Source organism: Mixophyes fleayi, chromosome 4 (genome assembly GCF_038048845.1).
Source record: "Mixophyes fleayi isolate aMixFle1 chromosome 4, aMixFle1.hap1, whole genome shotgun sequence".
NCBI lineage: Eukaryota > Metazoa > Chordata > Amphibia > Anura > Limnodynastidae > Mixophyes > Mixophyes fleayi.
This window is the reverse complement of record NC_134405.1, coordinates 27,995,765-28,005,799: the sequence shown is the minus strand read 5'-3', so window position 1 is coordinate 28,005,799 and position 10,035 is coordinate 27,995,765.

Genomic DNA, 10,035 nt, shown 5'->3' with positions numbered 1-10,035 from the left:
AAGTGAATGGTACAGATGGGGCAGACAGAAGTGAGTGGTACAGTTGGGGCAGACAGAAGTAAGTGGTACAGATGGGGCAGACAGAAGTGAGTGGTACAGATGGAGCAGACAGAAGTGAGTGGTACAGATGGAGCAGACATGAGTGATTGGTACAGATGGGACAGACAGAAGTGATTGGTACAGAAGGGGCAGACAGAAGTGAGTGGTACAGATGGGGCAGACAGAAGTGAGTGGTACAGATGGGCAGACAGAAGTGAGTGGTACAGATGGGGCAGACAGAAGTGAGTGGTACAGATGGAGCAGACAGAAGTGAATGGTACAGATGGGGCAGACAGAAGTGAGTGGTACAGATGGGGCAGACAGAAGTGAGTGGTACAGAAGGGGCAGAGAGAAGTGAATGGTACAGATGGGGCAGACAGAAGTGAGTGGTACAGATGGAGCAGACAGAAGTGAGTGGTACAGATGGAGCAGACAGAAGTGAGTGGTACAGATGGAGCAGACAGAAGTGAGTGGTACAGATGGAGCAGACAGAAGTGAGTGGTACAGATGGGGCACACATGAGTGAATGGTACAGATGGGGCAGACAGAAGGGAGTGGTACAGATGGGGCAGACAGAAATGATTGGTACAGATGGGCAGACAGAAGTGAGTGGTACAGATGGGGCAGACAGAAGTGAGTGGTACAGATGGGGCACACATGAGTGAATGGTACAGATGGGGCAGACAGAAGGGAGTGGTACAGATGGGGCAGACAGAAGTGATTGGTACAGATGGGGCAGACAGAAGTGAGTGGAACAGATGGGGCAGACAGAAGTGAGTGGAACAGATGGAGCAGACAGAAGTGAGTGGCACAGATGGAGCAGACAGAAGTGAGTGGAACAGATGGAGCAGACAGAAGTGAGTGGTACAGATGGAGCAGACAGAAGTGAGTGGAACAGATGGAGCAGACAGAAGTGAGTGGAACAGATGGAGCAGACAGAAGTTGTGGTACAGATGGGGCAGACAGAAGTGAGTGGTACAGATGGAGCAGACAGAAGTGAGTGGTACAGATGGAGCAGACAGAAGTGAGTGGTACAGATGGAGCAGACAGAAGTGAGTGGTACAGATGGAGCAGACAGAAGTGAGTGGTACAGATGGAGCAGACAGAAGTGAGTGGTACAGATGGAGCAGACAGAAGTTGTGGTACAGATGGGGCAGACAGAAGTGAGTGGAACAGATGGAGCAGACAGAAGTTGTGGTACAGATGGGGCAGACAGAAGTGAGTGGTACAGATGGAGCAGACAGAAGTGAGTGGTACAGATGGAGCAGACAGAAGTGAGTGGTACAGATGGAGCAGACAGAAATGATTGGTACAGATGGGGCAGACAGAAGTGAGTGGAACAGATGGGGCAGACAGAAGTGATTGGTACAGATGGGCAGACAGAAGTGAGTGGTACAGATGGAGCAGACAGAAGTTGTGGTACAGATGGGGCAGACAGAAGTGAGTGGTACAGATGGGGCAGACAGAAGTGAGTGGTACAGATGGAGCAGACAGAAGTGAGTGGTACAGATGGAGCAGACAGAAGTGAGTGGTACAGATGGAGCAGACAGAAGTTGTGGTACAGATGGAGCAGACAGAAGTGAGTGGTACATATGGGGCAGACAGAAGTGAATGGTACAGATGGGGCAGACAGAAGTGAGTGGTACAGATGGGGCAGACAGAAGTGAGTGGTACAGATGGGGCAGACAGAAGTGAATGGTACAGATGGGGCAGACAGAAGTGATTGGTACAGATGGGGCAGACAGAAGTGAGTGTAACAGATGTGGCAGACAGAAGTGAGTGGTACAGATGGGGCAGACAGAAGTCATGGTACAGATGGGGCAGACAGAAGTGAGTGGAACAGATGGAGCAGACAGAAGTGAGTGGCACAGATGGAGCAGACAGAAGTGATTGGTACAGATGGGGCAGATAGACGTGAGTGGTACAGATGGGGCAGACAGAAGTGAATGGTACAGATGGGGCAGACAGAAGTGAATGGTACAGATGGGGCAGACAGAAGTGAATGGTACAGATGGGGCAGACAGAAGTGAGTGGTACAGATGGGGCAGATAGACGTGAGTGGTACAGATGGGGCAGACAGAAGTGAATGGTACAGATGGGGCAGACAGACGTGAGTGGTACAGATGGGGCAGACAGAAGTGAATGGTACAGATGGGGCAGACAGAAGTGAATGGTACAGATGGGGCAGACAGAAGTGAGTGGTACAGATGGGGCAGACAGAAGTGAGTGGTACAGATGGGGCAGATAGACGTGAGTGGTACAGATGGGACAGACAGAAGTGAGTGGTACAGATGGGGCAGACAGAAGTGAGTGGTACAGATGGGGCAGACAGAAGTGAGTGGTACAGATGGGGCAGACAGAAGTGAGTGGTACAGATGGGGCAGACAGAAGTGAGTGGTACAGATGGGGCAGACAGAAGTGAGTGGTACAGATGGGGCAGACATAAGTGAATGGTACAGATGGGGCAGACAGAAGTGAGTGGTACAGATGGAGCAGACAGAAGTGAATGGTACAGATGGGGCAGACAGAAGTAAGTGGTACAGTTGGGGCAGACATGAGTGATTGGTACAGATGGGACAGACAGAAGTGATTGGTACAGAAGGGGCAGACAGAAGTGAGTGGTACAGAAGGGGCAGACAGAAGTGAGTGGTACAGTTGGGGCAGACATGAGTGATTGGTACAGATGGGACAGACAGAAGTGAGTGGTACAGATGGGGCAGACAGAAGTGAGTGGTACAGATGGAGCAGACAGAAGTGAATGGTACAGATGGGGCAGACAGAAGTGAGTGGTACAGATGGGGCAGACAGAAGTGAGTGGTACAGAAGGGGCAGAGAGAAGTGAATGGTACAGATGGGGCAGACAGAAGTGAGTGGTACAGATGGAGCAGACAGAAGTGAGTGGTACAGATGGAGCAGACAGAAGTGAGTGGTACAGATGGAGCAGACAGAAGTGAGTGGTACAGATGGAGCAGTCAGAAGTGATTGGTACAGATGGAGCAGACAGAAGTGAGTGGAACAGATGGGGCAGACAGAAGTGAGTGGAACAGATGGAGCAGACAGAAGTGAGTGGCACAGATGGGGCAGACAGAAGTGAGTGGAACAGATGGGGCACACATGAGTGAGTGGTACAGATGGAGCAGTCAGAAGTGATTGGTACAGATGGGCAGACAGAAGTGAGTGGTACAGATGGGGCAGACAGAATTTGTGGTACAGATGGGGCAGACAGAAGGGAGTGGTACAGATGGGGCAGACAGAAGTGATTGGTACAGATGGGCAGACAGAAGTGAGTGGTACAGATGGAGCAGACAGAAGTGAGTGGTACAGATGGGGCAGACAGAAGTTGTGGTACAGATGGGGCAGACAGAAGTGATTGGTACAGATGGGGCAGACAGAAGTGAGTGGTACAGATGGGGCAGACAGAAGTGAGTGGTACAGATGGGGCAGACAGAATTTGTGGTACAGATGGGGCAGACAGAAGGGAGTGGTACAGATGGGGCAGACAGAAGTGATTGGTACAGATGGGCAGACAGAAGTGAGTGGTACAGATGGAGCAGACAGAAGTGAGTGGTACAGATGGGGCAGACAGAAGTTGTGGTACAGATGGGGCAGACAGAAGTGATTGGTACAGATGGGGCAGACAGAAGTGAGTGGTACAGATGGGGCAGACAGAAGTGAGTGGAACAGATGGGGCAGACAGAAGTGAGTGGTACAGATGGAGCAGACAGAAGTGAGTGGTACAGATGGAGCAGACAGAAGTGAGTGGTACAGATGGAGCAGACAGAAGTGAGTGGTACAGATGGAGCAGTCAGAAGTGATTGGTACAGATGGGGCAGACAGAAGTGAGTGGTACAGATGGAGCAGTCAGAAGTGATTGGTACAGATGGGGCACACATGAGTGAGTGGTACAGATGGGGCAGACAGAAGTGAGTGGTACAGATGGGGCAGACAGAAGTGAGTGGTACAGATGGAGCAGTCAGAAGTGATTGGTACAGATGGGGCACACATGAGTGAGTGGTACAGATGGGGCAGACAGAAGTGAGTGGTACAGATGGGGCAGACAGAAGTGAATGGTACAGATGGGGCAGACAGAAGTGAGTGGAACAGATGGGGCAGACAGAAGTGAGTGGTACAGATGGAGCAGACAGAAGTGAGTGGTACAGATGGGGCAGACAGAAGTGAATGGTACAGATGGGGCAGACAGAAGTGAGTGGAACAGATGGGGCAGACAGAAGTGAGTGGTACAGATGGGGCAGACAGAAGTGATTGGTACAGATGGGGCAGACAAAAGTGAGTGGAACAGATGGGGCAGACAGAAGTGAGTGGAACAGATGGAGCAGACAGAAGTGAGTGGCACAGATGGAGCAGACAGAAGTGAGTGGAACAGATGGAGCAGACAGAAGTGAGTGGCACAGATGGGGCAGACAGAAGTGAGTGGAACAGATGGGGCAGACAGAAGTTGTGGTACAGATGGAGCAGACAGAAGTGAGTGGTACAGATGGAGCAGACAGAAGTGAGTGGTACAGATGGAGCAGACAGAAGTTGTGGTACAGATGGGGCAGACAGAAGTGAGTGGTACAGATGGAGCAGACAGAAGTGAGTGGTACAGATGGAGCAGACAGAAGTGAGTGGTACAGATGGAGCAGACAGAAGTGAGTGGTACAGATGGAGCAGACAGAAGTGAGTGGTACAGATGGAGCAGTCAGAAGTGATTGGTACAGATGGGGCAGACAGAAGTGAATGGTACAGATGGGGCAGACAGAAATGATTGGTACAGATGGGGCAGACAGAAGTGAGTGGAACAGATGGGGCAGACAGAAGTGAGTGGTACAGATGGGGCAGACAGAAATGATTGGTACAGATGGGGCAGACAGAAGTGAGTGGAACAGATGGGGCAGACAGAAATGAGTGGTACAGATGGGGCAGACAGAAGTGAGTGGTACAGATGGAGCAGACAGAAGTGAGTGGTACAGATGGGCAGACAGAAGTGAGTGGTACAGATGGAGCAGACAGAAGTTGTGGTACAGATGGGGCAGACAGAAGGGAGTGGTACAGATGGGGCAGACAGAAGTGATTGGTACAGATGGGGCAGACAGAAGTGAGTGGTACAGATAGAGCAGACAGAAGTGAGTGGTACAGATGGGGCAGACAGAAGTGAGTGGTACAGATAGAGCAGACAGAAGTGAGTGGAACAGATGGGGCAGACAGAAGTGAGTGGAACAGATGGAGCAGACAGAAGTGAGTGGCACAGATGGAGCAGACAGAAGTGATTGGTACAGATGGGGCAGACAGAAGTGAGTGGAACAGATGGAGCGGACAGAAGTTGTGGTACAGATGGGGCAGACAGAAGTGAGTGGTACAGATGGGGCAGACAGAAGTGAGTGGTACAGAAAGGGCAGAGAGAAGTGAATGGTACAGATGGGGCAGACAGAAGTGAGTGGCACAGATGGGGCAGACAGAAGTGAGTGGAACAGATGGAGCAGACAGAAGTGAGTGGTACAGATGGAGCAGACAGAAGTGATTGGTACAGATGGGGCACACATGAGTGAGTGGTACAGATGGGGCAGACATAAATGATTGGTACAGATGGAGCAGACAGAAGTGAGTGGTACATATGGGGCAGACAGAAGTGAATGGTACAGATGGGGCAGACAGAAGTGAGTGGTACAGATGGGGCAGACAGAAGTGAGTGGTACAGATGGAGCAGACAGAAGTTGTGGTACAGATGGGGCAGACAGAAGTGAGTGGCACAGAAGGTGCAGAGAGAAGTGAATAGTACAGATGGAGCAGATAGAAGTGAGTGGTACAGATGGGGCAGACAGAAGTGAATGGTACAGATGGAGCAGACAGAAGTGAGTGGTACAGATGGAGCAGACAGAAGTGATTGGTACAGATGGGGCACACATGAGTGAGTGGTACAGATGGGGCAGACATAAATGATTGGTACAGATGGGGCAGACAGAAGTGAGTGGTACAGATGGGGCAGACAGAAGTGAGTGGTACAGATGGGGCAGACAGAAGTGAATGGTACAGATGGGGCAGACAGAAGTGAGTGGTACAGATGGGACAGACAGAAGTGAGTGGTACAGATGGGGCAGACAGAAGTGAGTGGTACAGATGGAGCAGACAGAAGTGAGTGGTACAGATGGGGCAGACAGAAGTGAGTGGTACAGATGGGGCAGACAGAAGTGAATGGCACAGATGGAGCAGACAGAAGTGAGTGGTACAGATGGGGCAGACAGAAGTGAGTGGTACAGATGGAGCAGACAGAAGTGAGTGGTACAGATGGAGCAGACAGAAGTGAGTGGCACAGATGGAGCAGACAGAAGTGAGTGGTACAGATGGGGCAGACAGAAGTGAGTGGTACAGATGGGGCAGACAGAAGTCATGGTACAGATGGAGCAGACAGAAGTGAGTGGTACAGATGGAGCAGACAGAAGTGAGTGGTACAGATGGAGCAGACAGAAGTGAGTGGTACAGATGGAGCAGACAGAAGTGAGTGGTACAGATGGAGCAGACAGAAGTGAATGGTACAGATGGGGCAGACAGAAGTGAGTGGCACAGATGGAGCAGACAGAAGTGAGTGGTACAGATGGGGCAGACAGAAGTGAGTGGTACAGATGGAGCAGACAGAAGTGAGTGGTACAGATGGAGCAGACAGAAGTGAGTGGTACAGATGGAGCAGACAGAAGTGAGTGGCACAGATGGAGCAGACAGAAGTGAGTGGTACAGATGGGGCAGACAGAAGTGAGTGGTACAGATGGAGCAGACAGAAGTGAGTGGTACAGATGGAGCAGTCAGAAGTGATTGGTACAGATGGGGCACACATGAGTGAGTGGTACAGATGGGGCAGACAGAAGTGAGTGGTACAGATGGAGCAGACAGAAGTGAATGGTACAGATGGAGCAGACAGAAGTGAGTAGTACAGATGGAGCAGACAGAAGTGAATGGTACAGATGGGGCAGAGAGAAGTGAATGGTACAGATGGGGCAGACAGAAGTGAGTGGTACAGATGGGGCAGACAGAAGTCATGGTACAGATGGAGCAGACAGAAGTGAGTGGTACAGATGGAGCAGACAGAAGTGAGTGGTACAGATGGAGCAGACAGAAGTGAGTGGTACAGATGGAGCAGACAGAAGTGAGTGGTACAGATGGAGCAGACAGAAGTGAATGGTACAGATGGGGCAGACAGAAGTGAGTGGCACAGATGGAGCAGACAGAAGTGAGTGGTACAGATGGGGCAGACAGAAGTGAGTGGTACAGATGGAGCAGACAGAAGTGAGTGGTACAGATGGAGCAGACAGAAGTGAGTGGTACAGATGGAGCAGACAGAAGTGAGTGGCACAGATGGAGCAGACAGAAGTGAGTGGTACAGATGGGGCAGACAGAAGTGAGTGGTACAGATGGAGCAGACAGAAGTGAGTGGTACAGATGGAGCAGTCAGAAGTGATTGGTACAGATGGGGCACACATGAGTGAGTGGTACAGATGGGGCAGACAGAAGTGAGTGGTACAGATGGAGCAGACAGAAGTGAATGGTACAGATGGAGCAGACAGAAGTGAGTAGTACAGATGGAGCAGACAGAAGTGAATGGTACAGATGGAGCAGACAGAAGTGAGTGGTACAGATGGAGCAGACAGAAGTGAATGGTACAGATGGGGCAGACAGAAGTGAGTGGAACAGATGGAGCAGACAGAAGTGAGTGGCACAGATGGAGCAGACAGAAGTGAGTGGAACAGATGGGGCAGACAGAAGTGAGTGGCACAGATGGGGCAGACAGAAGTGAGTGGTACAGATGGGCAGACAGAAGTGAGTGGTACATATGGGGCAGACAGAAGTGAATGCTACAGATGGAGCAGACAGAAATGAGTGGTACAGATGGAGCAGACAGAAGTTGTGGTACACATGGGGCAGACAGACGTGAATGGTACAGATGGGGCAGACAGAAGTGAGTGGAACAGATGGAGCAGACAGAAGTGAGTGGCACAGATGGGGCAGACAGAAGTGAGTGGTACAGATGGGGCAGACAGAAGTGAATGCTACAGATGGAGCAGACAGAAGTGAGTGGTACAGATGGGCAGACAGAAGTGAGTGGTACATATGGGGCAGACAGAAGTGAATGCTACAGATGGAGCAGACAGAAATGAGTGGTACAGATGGAGCAGACAGAAGTTGTGGTACACATGGGGCAGACAGACGTGAATGGTACAGATGGGGCAGTCAGAAGTGAGGGTTACAGATAAGATTGGACAGAAGTGACTGCTACAGACAGATTAGAGAAAAGACAGTGGTACAAATAGAACAGACAGAAGTGAGTGGTAGATATGGAACAGACACAAGCGAGTGTTACAGATAAGATTGGACAGAAGTGAGAGGTAAAGATAGAACACACAGAAGTGGGTGATACAGACGGGACAGATAGAATTGAGAGGTACAAATACGACACATAAAAGTGAGGGATATCGACAGATAAGACAAAAGTAAGTGGGAGAGATAAAATTAGACAGAAGTGAGTGGTACAGACTGGACACACAGAAATGAGTTGGAGAGTGTGCCTGGGTAGGACAGGACACGGGGACAAAGAGCAATGATATTGATTTCCACAGAAATATTTTGTTGTAGACAGAGAGAAGAGGAAGTTTACCAGAGACACTGGGAGAAAAGTTAGAGGACAAGCGGACTGATACACGGTGAGAGACACACAAACAGAAGGGACACGGTGAGATCTCATGCAGAGAGAACACGTAGATTGAGGACAACTCAGAGGCAACCTACAAAGACGTGACAGAGGATCTGATGCCGAGTTTGCGTAGAGTAAATTGCACAAATTTGCACTGCACATGCTCACAAAGAAAGCGCACGCCTATTCAGCAATCTGACACTTGCGCCTCCTTACAACTGTAGAGGCAAGGGGGGGGGGAATAATGACAAACGCAGGCCAAATACAGTAGGTGCACGTCCCTGTAATTGCAGCCAGAAGCAGTCAGGGCACTCACAGAGGCGTATCTGTAGCGGGATCCCCCTGACACAATGTTGACCAGCCCTAACCTGTTCAGCATAGGACTGAATTCTCTAAGGGAATTTGGGCCATAGGAAAAACAAAAGCGGCTTCCGGCCCCTAGAAGAAAACAGTCCTGTGCTGAAAACACCAGGGGGTAAATGTATCAGGCTGAGAGTTTTCTGGCGGGTTTGAAAAACCAATCAGATTCTAGCTATCATTTATTTAGTACAAATGACAGCTAGAATCTGATTGGTTGCTACAGGCAACATCGCCACTTTTCAAACCCGCCGGAAAACTCTCAGCTTGATACATTTACCCCCAGGGCTCTTCCCAAACTCACCAGGGTGGTGGGTGATAAACTTTACTTAAATCAGACCCATGTACTGCTAATCAATACAGAGCATCTGACCAGTCAGGGAGCAATACAATCTCTATAGCAGACTGCTGCCTCCCATGTATTCCCCAAGACGATCCTTAGCAACATCAATGTGAACATGATCTGCTGATTCCCTAGGGAGCGTTGTTACCAATTACTAGTGTGTACAAGTGGCAGAGGTCCTGCTATAACTTGCAAAATACATGGGAGACAGGAGACTGCTACTGTTACGTGGATAGTATTAGTCTATGAAAGACCATTGGATGCAGTATCCAGCGTAGTAATTACCATAAATGAATGAACAGTAATAGGAGGAAAATAGAAACGACCTTGCTAAATGGTACATATAATGGGATAAGTGTCATTTATACACAGAATAACGATGGCAAAATTTTGCTTTGGGGTGTTACATATACCATTTTTAAGTCACACTATTTCTTTTGTTTTCTTCACTACATCTTTTCTATATTTTAACATTTCGCTCAAGAGACCCATTGGTATTTGTAACATTTATGAATTTATGATAAATTAAATAAAGTATTGAATTATTTTAATACTTAGTAGTGAACCTCAGTGTGCACCTTTTATAAGAGACCTTTTTATCTACTTCTCCGCTAAGTAC